A 15,256-nucleotide genomic window follows, 5' to 3' on the forward strand; every position below is an offset into this window, starting at 1 on the left:
CCATCTGACCAGGCCATGTTTCTCTATATAGATCTGGATCCATCTGACCAGGCCCTGTTTCTCTACAGAGATCTGGATCCATCTGTCCAGGTCATGTTTCTCTATAGAGATCTTGATCCATCTGACCAGGCCATGTTTCTTTATAGAGATGTATCCATCTGACCAGGCCATGTTTCTCTATAGAGATATGGATCCATCTGACCAGGTCATGTTTCTCTATAGAGATCTGGATCCATCTGACCAGGTCATGTTTCTCTATAGAGATCTGGATCATCTGCCCAGGCCATGTTTCTCTATAGAGATCTCGATCCATCTGACCAGGCCATGTTTCTTTATAGACATTTGGATCCATCTGATCAGCCATGTTTCTCTATAGAGATCTGGATCCATCTGACCAGGCCATGTTTCTCTATAGAGATCTGGATCCATCTGACCAGGCCATGTTTCTCTATAGAGATCTGGATCCATCTGACCAGGCCATGTTTCTCTATAGAGATCTGGATCCATCTGACCGGGACATGTTTCTCTATAGAGATCTGGATCCATGTGACCAGGACATGTTTCTCTATATAGATCTGGATCCATCTGACATGGCCATGTTTCTCTATAGAGATCTGGATCCATCTGACCAGGCCATGTTTCTCTATAGAGATCTGGACCCATCTGACCAGGCCATGTTTCTCCACAGAGATCTGGATCCATCTGACCAGGCCATGTTTCTCTATAGAGATCTGGATCCATCTGACTAGGCCATGTTTCTCTATAGAGATCTGGATCCATCTGACCAGGCCATGTTTCTCTATAGAGATCTGGATCCATCTGACCAGATCATGTTTCTCCACAGAGATCTGGATCCATCTGACCAGGCCATGTTTCTTTATAGAGATCTGGATCCATCTGACCAGGTCATGTTTCTCCACATAGATCTGGATCCATCTGACCAGGTCATGTTTCTCCACAGAGATCTGGGTCCCTCTAACCAGGCCATGTTTCTCCACATAGATCTGGATCCATCTGACCAGGTCTTGTTTCTCCACATAGATCTGGATCCATCTGACCAGGCCATGTTTCTTCACAGAGATCTGGATTCATCTGACCAGGCCATGTTTCTCCACAGAGATCTGGATCCATCTGACCAGGCCATGTTTCTCTATAGAGATCTGGATCCATCTGACCAAGTCATGTTTCTCTATAGAGATTTGGATCCATCTGACCAGGCCATGTTTCCCTATAGAGATCTGGATCATCTGACCAGGCCATGTTTCTCTATAGAGATCTGGATCCATCTGACCAGGTCCTGTTTCCCCACAAATATCTGGATCCATCTAAACAGGCCATGTTTCTTTATAGAGATCTGGATCCATCTGACCAGGCCATGTTTCTCTATAGAGATCTGGATCCGTCTGACCAGGCCATGTTTCTCCACAGAGATCTGGATCCATCTGACCAGGTCATGTTTCTCCATAGAGATCTGGATTCATCTGACCAGGTCATGTTTCTTCTCAGAGATCTGGATTCATCTGACCAGGCCATGTTTCTCTATAGAGATCTGGATCCATCTGACCAGGCCATGTTTCTCTATAGACATCTGGATCCATCTGACCAGGCCATGTTTCTCTATAGAGATCTGGATCCATCTGACCAGGCCATGTTTCTCTATAGAGATCTGGATCCATCTGACCAGGTCATGTTTCTCTATAGAGATCTGGATCTGTCTGACCAGGCCATGTTTCTCTAGAGAGATCTGGATCCATCTGACCAGGTCATGTTTCTCCACAGAGATCTGGATTAATCTGACCAGGCCATGTTTCTCTACAGAGATATGGATCCATCTGACCAGGCCATGTTTCTTCACAGAGATCTAGATCCCTCTGACCAGGCCATGTTTCTCTATAGAGATCTGGATCCATCTGACCGGGACATGTTTCTCTATAGAGATCTGGATCCATGTGACCAGGACATGTTTCTCTATATAGATCTGGATCCATCTGACATGGCCATGTTTCTCTATAGAGATCTGGATCCATCTGACCAGGCCATGTTTCTCTATAGAGATCTGGACCCATCTGACCAGGCCATGTTTCTCCACAGAGATCTGGATCCATCTGACCAGGCCATGTTTCTCTATAGAGATCTGGATCCATCTGACTAGGCCATGTTTCTCTATAGAGATCTGGATCCATCTGACCAGGCCATGTTTCTCTATAGAGATCTGGATCCATCTGACCAGGCCATGTTTCTCTATAGAGATCTGGATCCATCTGACCAGATCATGTTTCTCCACAGAGATCTGGATCCATCTGACCAGGCCATGTTTCTCTATAGAGATCTGGATCCATCTGACCAGGCCATGTTTCTCTATAGAGATCTGGATCCATCTGACCAGGCCATGTTTCTCTATAGAGATCTGGATCCATCTGACCAGGCCATGTTTCTCTATAGAGATCTGGATCCATCTGACCAGGCCATGTTTCTCTATAGAGATCTGGATCCATCTGACCAGGTCATGTTTCTCCACAGAGATCTGGATCCATCTGACCAGGCCATGTTTCTCCATAGAGATCTGGATCCATCTGACCAGGCCATGTTTCTCTATAGAGATCTGGATCCATCTGACCAGGACATGTTTCTCTATAGAGATCTGGATCCATCTGACCAGGACATGTTTGTCTATAGAGATCTGGATCCATCTGACCAGGCCATGTTTGTCTATAGAGATCTGGGTCCATCTGACCAGGCCATGTTTTTCTATAGAGATCTGGATCCATCTGACCAGGACATGTTTCTCTATAGAGATTTGGATCCATCTGACCAGGCCATGTTTCTCTATAGAGATCTGGATCATCTGACCAGGCCATGTTTCTCCATAGAGATCTGGATCCATCTGACCAGGCCATGTTTCTTTATAGACATCTGGATCCATCTGACCAGGCCATGTTTCTCTATATAGATCTGGATGCATCTGACCAGGCCATGTTTCTCTATAGAGATCTGGATCCATCTGACCAGGCCATGTTTCTCTATATAGATCTGGATCCATCTGATCAGGCCATGTTTCTCTATAGAGATCTGGATCCATCTGACCAGGCCATGTTTCTCTATAGAGATCTGGATCCATCTGACCAGGCCATGTTTCTCTATATAGATCTGGATCCATCTGACCAGGCCCTGTTTCTCTACAGAGATCTGGATCCATCTGTCCAGGTCATGTTTCTCTATAGAGATCTTGATCCATCTGACCAGGCCATGTTTCTTTATAGAGATGTATCCATCTGACCAGGCCATGTTTCTCTATAGAGATATGGATCCATCTGACCAGGTCATGTTTCTCTATAGAGATCTGGATCCATCTGACCAGGTCATGTTTCTCTATAGAGATCTGGATCATCTGCCCAGGCCATGTTTCTCTATAGAGATCTTGATCCATCTAACCAGGCCATGTTTCTTTATAGACATTTGGATCCATCTGATCAGCCATGTTTCTCTATAGAGATCTGGATCCATCTGACCAGGCCATGTTTCTCTATAGAGATCTGGATCCATCTGACCAGGCCATGTTTCTCTATAGAGATCTGGATCCATCTGACCAGGCCATGTTTCTCTATAGAGATCTGGATCCATCTGACCGGGACATGTTTCTCTATAGAGATCTGGATCCATGTGACCAGGACATGTTTCTCTATATAGATCTGGATCCATCTGACATGGCCATGTTTCTCTATAGAGATCTGGATCCATCTGACCAGGCCATGTTTCTCTATAGAGATCTGGACCCATCTGACCAGGCCATGTTTCTCCACAGAGATCTGGATCCATCTGACCAGGCCATGTTTCTCTATAGAGATCTGGATCCATCTGACCAGGCCATGTTTCTCTATAGAGATCTGGATCCATCTGACCAGGCCATGTTTCTCTATAGAGATCTGGATCCATCTGACCAGATCATGTTTCTCCACAGAGATCTGGATCCATCTGACCAGGCCATGTTTCTCTATAGAGATCTGGATCCATCTGACCAGGCCATGTTTCTCTATAGAGATCTGGATCCATCTGACCAGGCCATGTTTCTCTATAGAGATCTGGATCCATCTGACCAGGCCATGTTTCTCTATAGAGATCTGGATCCATCTGACCAGGCCATGTTTCTCTATAGAGATCTGGATCCATCTGACCAGGCCATGTTTCTCCACAGAGATCTGGATCCATCTGACCAGGCCATGTTTCTCCATAGAGATCTGGATCCATCTGACCAGGCCATGTTTCTCTATAGAGATCTGGATCCATCTGACCAGGACATGTTTCTCTATAGAGATCTGGATCCATCTGACCAGGACATGTTTCTCTATAGAGATCTGGATCCATCTGACCAGGTCATGTTTCTCTATAGAGATCTGGATCATCTGCCCAGGCCATGTTTCTCTATAGAGATCTTGATCCATCTGACCAGGCCATGTTTCTTTATAGACATTTGGATCCATCTGATCAGCCATGTTTCTCTATAGAGATCTGGATCCATCTGACCAGGCCATGTTTCTCTATAGAGATCTGGATCCATCTGACCAGGCCATGTTTCTCTATAGAGATCTGGATCCATCTGACCAGGCCATGTTTCTCTATAGAGATCTGGATCCATCTGACCGGGACATGTTTCTCTATAGAGATCTGGATCCATGTGACCAGGACATGTTTCTCTATATAGATCTGAATCCATCTGACATGGCCATGTTTCTCTATAGAGATCTGGATCCATCTGACCAGGCCATGTTTCTCTATAGAGATCTGGACCCATCTGACCAGGCCATGTTTCTCCACAGAGATCTGGATCCATCTGACCAGGCCATGTTTCTCTATAGAGATCTGGATCCATCTGACCAGGCCATGTTTCTCTATAGAGATCTGGATCCATCTGACCAGGCCATGTTTCTCTATAGAGATCTGGATCCATCTGACCAGGCCATGTTTCTCTATAGAGATCTGGATCCATCTGACCAGGTCATGTTTCTCCACAGAGATCTGGATCCATCTGACCAGGCCATGTTTCTCTATAGAGATCTGGATCCATCTGACCAGGACATGTTTCTCTATAGAGATCTGGATCCATCTGACCAGGACATGTTTCTCTATAGAGATCTGGATCCATCTGACCAGGTCATGTTTCTCTATAGAGATCTGGATCATCTGCCCAGGCCATGTTTCTCTATAGAGATCTTGATCCATCTGACCAGGCCATGTTTCTTTATAGACATTTGGATCCATCTGATCAGCCATGTTTCTCTATAGAGATCTGGATCCATCTGACCAGGCCATGTTTCTCTATAGAGATCTGGATCCATCTGACCAGGCCATATTTCTCTATAGAGATCTGGATCCATCTGACCGGGACATGTTTCTCTATAGAGATCTGGATCCATGTGACCAGGACATGTTTCTCTATATAGATCTGGATCCATCTGACATGGCCATGTTTCTCTATAGAGATCTGGATCCATCTGACCAGGCCATGTTTCTCTATAGAGATCTGGACCCATCTGACCAGGCCATGTTTCTCCACAGAGATCTGGATCCATCTGACCAGGCCATGTTTCTCTATAGAGATCTGGATCCATCTGACCAGGCCATGTTTCTCTATAGAGATCTGGATCCATCTGACCAGGCCATGTTTCTCTATAGAGATCTGGATCCATCTGACCAGATCATGTTTCTCCACAGAGATCTGGATCCATCTGACCAGGCCATGTTTCTCTATAGAGATCTGGATCCATCTGACCAGGCCATGTTTCTCTATAGAGATCTGGATCCATCTGACCAGGCCATGTTTCTCTATAGAGATCTGGATCCATCTGACCAGGCCATGTTTCTCTATAGAGATCTGGATCCATCTGACCAGGCCATGTTTCTCTATAGAGATCTGGATCCATCTGACCAGGCCATGTTTCTCTATAGAGATCTGGATCCATCTGACCAGGTCATGTTTCTCCACAGAGATCTGGATCCATCTGACCAGGCCATGTTTCTCCATAGAGATCTGGATCCATCTGACCAGGCCATGTTTCTCTATAGAGATCTGGATCCATCTGACCAGGACATGTTTCTCTATAGAGATCTGGATCCATCTGACCAGGACATGTTTGTCTATAGAGATCTGGATCCATCTGACCAGGCCATGTTTGTCTATAGAGATCTGGGTCCATCTGACCAGGCCATGTTTTTCTATAGAGATCTGGATCCATCTGACCAGGACATGTTTCTCTATAGAGATCTGGATCCATCTGACCAGGACATGTTTGTCTATAGAGATCTGGATCCATCTGACCAGGCCATGTTTGTCTATAGAGATCTAGGTCCATCTGACCAGGCCATGTTTCTCTATAGAGATCTGGGTCCATCTGACCAGGCCATGTTTCTCTATAGAGATCTGGATCCATCTGACCAGGACATGTTTGTCTATAGAGATCTGGATCCATCTGACCAGGCCATGTTTCTCTATAGAGATCTGGATCCATCTGACCAGGCCATGTTTCTCTATAGAGATCTGGATCCATCTGACCAGGCCATGTTTCTCTATAGAGATCTGGATCCATCTGACCAGGTCATGTTTCTCTATAGAGATCTGGATCCATCTGACCAGGACATGTTTCTCTGTAGAGATCTGGATCCATCTGACCAGGCCATGTTTCTCTATAGAGATCTGGATCCATCTGACCAGGCCATGTTTCTCTATAGAGATCTGGATCAATCTGACCAGGACATGTTTCTCTATATAGATCTGGATCCATCAGACCAGGTCATGTTTCTCTATAGAGATCTGGATCCATCTGACCAGGACATTTTTCTCTATAGAGATCTGGATCCATCTGACCAGGACATTTTTCTCTATAGAGATCTGGATCCATCTGACCAGAACATGTTTCTCTATAGAGATCTGGATCCATCTGACCAGGACATTTTTCTTCACTTCTCAGTTATAAATTTGTTTCTCGTTTGCCCCCGGAATCCCACCTTTCACACAATGGTCCTGATTTACTGAAACCCGACTGTTTAATGTCGAGTGTTTTTCTTTTTACTCTGCTTTTCTTTTCCCCCTGATTTACTAATCTGTCGCCATCTCTGTTTTTTTTTGTTTTTTTGTCGCATAGGTTTAAATCTGTCGCACGCAATTATTCTGTACTGACAGGCAGCATTGCCAAGATGATTACAGAAACAATTAAAAACAGGAAAGTGAGAAGCAAACACACAGAACAGATTAAGATATATGGGTCAAAAATCAATCACACAGCCGTCTGTCTCTGTAAATTCAGACTACATTAGTGCTTGTACTACTATCTCCATCATGGAACACGGTCTGTTCCATGTTGGGGGCAGTTGTACAGGGGCTGAGGGATTGATCGCAACAGGTCTCTCTTCTGAGACCCAATCTGATCAGAAGTTATTAAGCAGGGGAGGGGGCAGCATGCCCCTCCCCAGCGATGTACAGTATACTTTAACTTTAATTTTTAAATTCCCTTGCTGGGAGCCCTGAATGGCTGGTACTGAGGAGCCGATACAGGGGGGTATATGTCTGGCCCCCGCAGCACTTCTATATATCCTGACCCCTGCTGCGCTATATAAGTCTTGCCCCCCCCCCCCCCCCGCCCGCAGTGCATTTATATAGGTATTGTCCCCGCAGTGCATGTGTGTATATATTTTCCCCCTGCAGCGCTATCATAAGCCCCCAGCAGCACAATGAATGAAAAGTATTCTATTAGCAGCGCATCGGGCCGGGAAGCAGGCTGGCCCGATGCACTGCTGAAAGAATACTTGTCTGTCATAACGCTGCAGCGGCATATGTACATAGAAGCACTGTGGGGGCCAGATAACACTATATATCTGGCCCCCACATCACTTCTATAATCTTCTGCCTCAACAGCGCTGTGAATGAAAAGTATTCTAACAGCAGCGCATCTGACCGGGAAGCCGTTTGGCCCGATGTGCTGCTGAAAGAATACTTGTCATTCATAGCGCTGCGAAGGCATAAGATTATAGAAGTGATGTGGGGGCCAGACATATGGATATGTGGTGTCCCGGCCCTGGATTCCATCCGTTGCCTTGTCGTGAGGTCCCCAAAGTCAGAGTCCCTAGGTGCAGGTGGGGTCCTCATCCTTAGCTAGCCCCTTGTCACCCCTTTTGTAATTGAAATTATTTAAATTTAATCTGTATATATTTGTATAGTAAGTGTACTTACCTAGTTAGCGTCGCAGGACCTGTGGGTCACGTGATGTGTTCCAAAGACTCTATGGTTTCTGTGTATAGGACCTTTGGAGGAAGTCAGGTGTTCACCCATCAGGCTATATAACGGTGAGTGACAGCTGACCATGGACCAATCCAAAAGGCCCCGCCCCGGCCCATATAAGGGCGCGGTGGCCATTAATCAATCTCTTGTTCCTGTGCTGCCGAGCAAGCAGCATCTCTTGTTCCTGTGCTGCCGAGCAAGCAGCATCTCTTGCTCCTGTGCTGCAGAGCAAGCAGCATCTCTTGTTTCTAGGCTGTTGACAGGGAAGGATCTGCGCTGCTGTCATCAGTGAATTTAGGCCCGAACTGTCACGATGCCGGCTGGCAGGTAGTGGATCCTCTGTGCCAGAGAGGGATTGGCGTGGACCGTGCTAGTGGACCGGTTCTAAGCCACTACTGGTTTTCACCAGAGCCCGCCGCAAAGCGGGATGGTCTTGCTGCGGCGGTAGTGACCAGGTCGTATCCACTAGCAACGGCTCACCTCTCTGGCTGCTGAAGATAGGCGCGGTACAAGGGAGTAGGCAGAAGCAAGGTCGGAAGTAGCAGAAGGTCGGGGCAGGCAGCAAGGATCGTAGTCAGGGGCAACGGCAGAAGGTCTGGAACACAGGCTAGGAACACACAAGGAACGCTTTCACTGGCACAATGGCAACAAGATCCGGCAAGGGAGTGCAGGGGAAGTGAGGTGATATAGGGAAGTGCACAGGTGAACACACTAATTGGAACCACTGCGCCAATCAGCGGCGCAGTGGCCCTTTAAATCGCAGAGACCCGGCGCGCGCGCGCCCTAGGGAGCGGGGCCGCGCGCGCCGGGACAGAACAGACGGAGAGCGAGTCAGGTACGGGAGCCGGGGTGCGCATCGCGAGCGGGCGCTACCCGCATCGCGAATCGCATCCCGGCTGGCAGCGGAATCGCAGCGCCCCGGGTCAGAGGATGTGACCGGAGCGCTGCAGCGGGGAGAGTGAAGCGAGCGCTCCGGGGAGGAGCGGGGACCCGGAGCGCTCGGCGTAACACGAGCCTTGCGGCGACGGCTGAGCTTTACTAAACTGTGAGTGTATCAATCCCTAAGCACTCTGCAAGATCACCGGACCTAATCTATCCCCTAAATCCAGACGGATCTTCGCAAATTACCCAAAATTCTGAGACTTATATGAAAACTCAAGGTCCGCAACAACTGTCAGTCACTGAGGTGTATGGAGACTGTATTAATGAGACTGTTACTGTTCATTGGATGTACCGCAAGTCTTTAAGTAAAGTTTATCCAAGTTCAAGTTCAACTATCTTGTGGACCTTCAGTCATTATTCACATGCACCTGTCGTTACTGGGAAGGGCGGCGATAGGCCAGAGAATTACCTTAGCATAATAGCCCTCAGCCTGGCATCACAAGTGACAGGGTTAACTTTAACCCCTGATTTACTGAAGCAACACCCTGACTACACTACCCCTACCCCTGAGGCCTACCACAGATATATGTCTGACCCCTGCAGCGCATCTATATACAGATGCCACAGCAGCACTATGAATGACAAGTATTCTTTCAGCAGCACATTGGGCCGGCCAGATGCGCTGCTGTTAGAATACTTTCCATTCATAGCGCTGCCAGGGGCTTATGATAGCGCTGCGGGGGGAAATATATATACACATGCACTGCAGGGGACATATGACTGCGCTGCGGGGGACAATACCTATATAAATGCGATGCGGGGAGGAATACTTATATGGCGCAGCAGGGGGCAAGATATATAGAAGCGCTGCGGGGGGCAAGACATGTACCCCCCCCCAGTGATTCTATATATCTTTCCCCACTGCAGCACTTCTATTTGAAAACCCCGAATGGCTCCTCAGTACCGGCCATTCAGGGCTCCCAGCGGGGAATTTTAAAATGAAAAGAAAAAATACTGTACATCGCTAGGGAGGAGCATGCCGTCCGCTCCCCTGCTTAATAACTTCAGATCGGGTCTCAGAAGTGAGACCTGGTGCGATCAATCCCTCAGCCCCTGTACTACAACCCCCATCGTGTAACAGACCCTTTTCCATAATAGGGGTAGGATTCACTCGGTTTTGAGTAATTTCCTGACAGCTCAGAGCTGTCAGATTTTAGTGAAGCAAAATTTACACGTTTTCCTGTGAGTTTTTCAACTTGGAGTGTGTTTTCTTTTTTCTCAGGAACACGCCCCTTTTTCAGCTAACCACGCCCATTTTGATGGGTTTAAAGGGGTACTCCGGCCCTAATACATCTTATCCCTTATCCAAAGGATAGGGGATAAGATGTATGATCGCGGGGGTCCCGCCGCTGGGGATCCCCGCAATCTGTCATTCCACACCCACCTCCGCAGTGCTGGAGGCTCCGAGTGTGAAACATGACGACCACGGGGCGGGAGTATTGTGACGTCACGACCCCGCCCCTGTGTGTCATTATGCCCCACCCCCTCAATGCAAGTCTATGGGAGGGGGCGTGACCAGAGTATATTTTGACTACAGTTTCCTGACTGCTCCTCCTGTTTATCAGAACCATTCTCTGTATACTGTATAGTCTGTAGCAGTGAGATCGTCGGCCCTGAATACTGTGGCCCCTATGATCAGGCCTCCGTCTAAGTTGCTCCCATCACTGGATTTTCCCATCTAATGTGGTTTCGCCCTAGGACTTACTATTTCCTATTGAAATTATATATATTAATAAACAGAGTGTAACAAGTAACCATGAAGATCCATAGAAAAACTTATATAAGGCAGCTCCATGGCTGACCTCAGCAGATTGTGATGTCAGGACTAGTGATAGATAGATAGATAGATAGATAGATAGATGGATAGATAGACGGATAGATAGATAGATGGATAGATAGATAGATGGATAGATAGATAGATAGATAGATGGATAGATAGATACACAAAGAAGAAAAGGAGCAGCTCCGCAGTCGGATGATGCCAGGGTGCAGTAGGTGGAGATCCCAGGTCTCATAGTATATTCCAGCAAAAGAATCACTTGCAGCGCTCCAAAAGATATAAAGCGTGGATCGCTTTATTCCATCATGTAAACAGGAAGCAATGTTTCGGTTGCCCTTGTAACCATTATCAAGCATAGTATAACAGTGACCCAGAGGGGTAAATAAATGTGAGACAATCAAAAACAATTAAGCCATTAATAAAAATAAGTGCATAATGTTACAATACAGACTTAAATATATGCAACAGTTAAAAATATAAACATGTAGAAGGTGCATCATATGTAGACCGATACATGATCGATATAAAAAACAATCATTATTATAATATCCAGTGTACAGTGATAAATACTGTGCAGACATAAATAATAGAGTAATCACAGAGGGCGGAAACCGGGAACTGGAACCGCATCAGGTGATGATAATACCAGTGTGCCGGGTGTTTGCCACGGACATGGCTACATCACGGAAACACTTGGAGGGTCCCCACTGTAATAGAGGGTTGGGTTTTTTTTTTCAAACATTGAATCATACTAATGTTACTGGTAACATCCTATTGGCATCCCGGGACATAGTGAGTTTATATACCTCAATACCTCACAATATGGGTTTAACATCAGTCCAGAAAGTCCTTACACCTGACTTCCCTCCTGACATCTCCTCAAACTGGTTCTCAGCAATAATTACTTCACCTTTGATGATGAATATTACCTGCAAATATCTGGTACAGCAATGGGGACTAATGTGGCCCCCACTTATGCAAACATTTGTGTAGCCTCCATCGAGGAGCAGTATTTCTATGTATTGCACCACTTCAGCCACGTGCTGGGGTGGTGGCGGTACATAGATGACGTCTTCCTCATAAAGGAAAGGCCACGGAATTAACAGACTTTCACAATTTTCTTAACAACATTTGCCAAGAAATTCAATTTACCCCGACCTGGTCCAGGACTTGAGGACTCTGTACAGTTTCTCGACACAAAGCTAACGTACAAAAATTGACAATTTCATACCAATTTATTTGTGGAACCAACTGATTGTAATTCAACACTTCATTACAAAAGCTGTTATCCTCGCCCGATGATGCGCTCATTACCCCTGAGTCAGATTACACGGGCTAGGCGCATTATCAGCGAGGAATCCATGGTTGAACCTAGTGCTGGGCGGTATACCGGTATGAACCGGATACCGTTTTTTTTTCTCCCACGGTATGGATTTTTGCCCATACCGCTATACCGGTCGGGCCCCTCCCCCACCCTCCTGATGAATTGTAGAGCCCAGCGCGGCGCCCTTACTTGTCCCGGTGTGCTTCTGTGGCCCGATTCCTCTCTCTAATCCATTTACTGTGTCCCCTCGCTGCGCCTGTCAGCCAGAGTCCCCGCGAGCACGATCAATCCCCACCGCTAGCGGGATCCCTGTGCCCACTAGCGGTGTCACAAGAATGCCGAGCGTGGGTCTGTTCACCGTCCCTACGGGAACAGATTTAAAAGCCTAGCGCGGCTAACGTAGTACTGTGCAGGCGCAGCACTACGCAAATAGCGCAAGAAAGGAGAAGCGGGGGCACTCACGTGTAGGTGATCAGGTAACAGGCTTCTTTATTTCATCGGTGCAGGTCATACAATAGCGGGGCCGTCAGGAGACGATAGCTATTTCGTGCCGCTCCCGGCACTTCTTCGGGTCACACCTCTCCAGGTGAACAGGGGTCAGGTAAATACTTCCTGTAACCCTACGTTACCAGGATAGGGCGTATACAAACATGCACTACGAAAGTGCAGGATGCAGACACTTGATTAAAACATATGATTAATCATTAAAAACATATATAGAACGACCATATGCAAAGATGAGCGCTTAATGGAACACAAAGTATCAGTGTCAGAAAATACTCAGGAGAAAACGCTCATGTCAAGCCGATCATTCAGACCGAGGTTCCCCTCCGCAGATGTCCGAATGATCAATCTTGCTTCGGCTTGTAATAAGCGCTTTTTACTGTCCGTGCCCTGGATCGGGGATATCTTTTCTATACCTGTATATTTAAGAGCTTTGATATCTCCTCCAGGCTCTTCTATTACGTGTGCGATTAATCTAGGGCTCCCTTTCTTTGTAACTTTAGATCTAGCGTGTTCCCTGAAAGGCCCATTCATAGATCTAGTGGTGCAGCCTATATAGAATCGCTTACAGGTACAAAAAATCGCGTATACGACATTAGTTGTTCTGCAGCACATCATGCTTTTTTGTGTAATTCTAGCACCTCCTAAGGACAAGTCCTTATCTATGCAGACATGATGGCGCCAATTACAGGTGCCACATCTATGCATACCTGGGGACAATGATCTGTTTAACCAGTTTTCTTGATTGGGTTTTTCTTTAAATGCCGTTTTCACTAATAAATCTTTTATGTTCTTACACTTTTTAAATGCTACAATTGGTTTCTGATTTGTCTATTCAGCTAGGTCCGCATCATTTTGTACCAGGAACCAATTGTCGCTTATGGCTTTCCTTATTTTAGTTGCCATGGGACTTAACGAAAAAGAAAACGTAAAGCGTGAACTTTCTACCTTCTCCGTCTTTTCTACCTTTAGTTCAGTTCTGTGCTCTGATGAAGACGTAGCATTACCTGAAGTAACCTGTCTGTTTTCAATCAAACTCCTCCTCCTTTATTGTAAGTTTTTCTTCTTCTTTCTCCCACCATCTAATAGTTCTTTCCTAGCGTTAGCCCTACGCTATTTGCGTAGTACTGCGCATGCGCAGTACTACGTTAGCTGCGCGCGAGGCTTTTAAATCTGTTCCCGTACCCTGACAGGGATGGGGAACAGAGCCGCGCTTGCGCTCGGCATTCTTGTGACACCGCTAGTGGGCACAGGGACCCCGCTAGCGGTGATGGTAGCGCTCGCGGGGGGCACATTTGACACCGCTAGTGGGCACAGGGACCCCGGGGATGGGGGGGGTGTACGGGGACAGGCGGTAATACTGTGATACCGCGATAATAAAAAAAATACCGTGATATTAATTTTAGGCCATACCGCCCAGCACTGGTTGAACCTGCTTTGGACAACATGGTGTCCAATTTTGTCCCAGTGGGTTTCCTAGGCCCCTGATCCTAGAATGTAAAACTCGTGCCCGTAATATGGGTCGTAACACATTGTTGTCTAACTGTGGCCAAAAGTCAAAAAATTTGTCTCAAAATATAATGATCGATCAGGACCCACAGCTATATTGACAAACATTGGAATATTTTGAGATTCAACTATCCTATCATACCGGAATTCCAAAATGTACCCTCATGACGTCACGCCCCGCCCCCTCAATGCAAGTCTATGGGAGGGGGCGTGACAGCCGTCACGCCCCCTCCCATTGACTTGCATTGAGGGGGCAGGGCGGGACATCATGAGGGGCGGGGCTATGACGTCACAAGCTCCCGGCGCCGGCTCCAGCGTTCGGAACAGTTTGTTCCAAATGCTGAGCAGCGGAGTGCCCCTTTAACTGTATAAACTGTCCGAAGATGATCAAGGGACCAGTTTTTATCCTTCCACAGACATTAAAACAATATAAAATTCACCATTATCTGAACTACAATTCCAGCTAACAAGTATATCTATGTTGGAGAGACGACGGGCGAATTCAAAACCCGTCTCAACCAACATAGATAAACTATGAGAAAGAGGAGACTAGATCTCCCCATGTCCAAACACTTCACTGAATCTCAATGATCTCCATTTTACACTGATTGACCATGTACCAATCCCTAAGAGCGGAGGCGATCGAGGCGCTATGCTCATGCGATGGGAACTAAAATGGATCCATGAGCTACGTGGAGGTCATTTTGCAGGGCTCTGGCAGTGCTCCTCCTGCTCCTCCTTGTACAATGGCGGAGGTAGCGGTCCTGCTGCTGGGTTGTTGCCCTCCTATAGCCTCCTCCATGTCTCCTGATGTACTGGCCTGTCTGCTGGTAGCGCCTCCATGCTCTGGACACTACGCTGACAGACACAGTAAACCTTCTTGCCACAGTTCGCATTGATGTGCCATCCTGGATGAGCTGCACTACCG

The sequence above is a fragment of the Hyla sarda genome, unplaced genomic scaffold (assembly GCF_029499605.1).
Source record: "Hyla sarda isolate aHylSar1 unplaced genomic scaffold, aHylSar1.hap1 scaffold_444, whole genome shotgun sequence".
NCBI classification, from domain to species: domain Eukaryota; kingdom Metazoa; phylum Chordata; class Amphibia; order Anura; family Hylidae; genus Hyla; species Hyla sarda.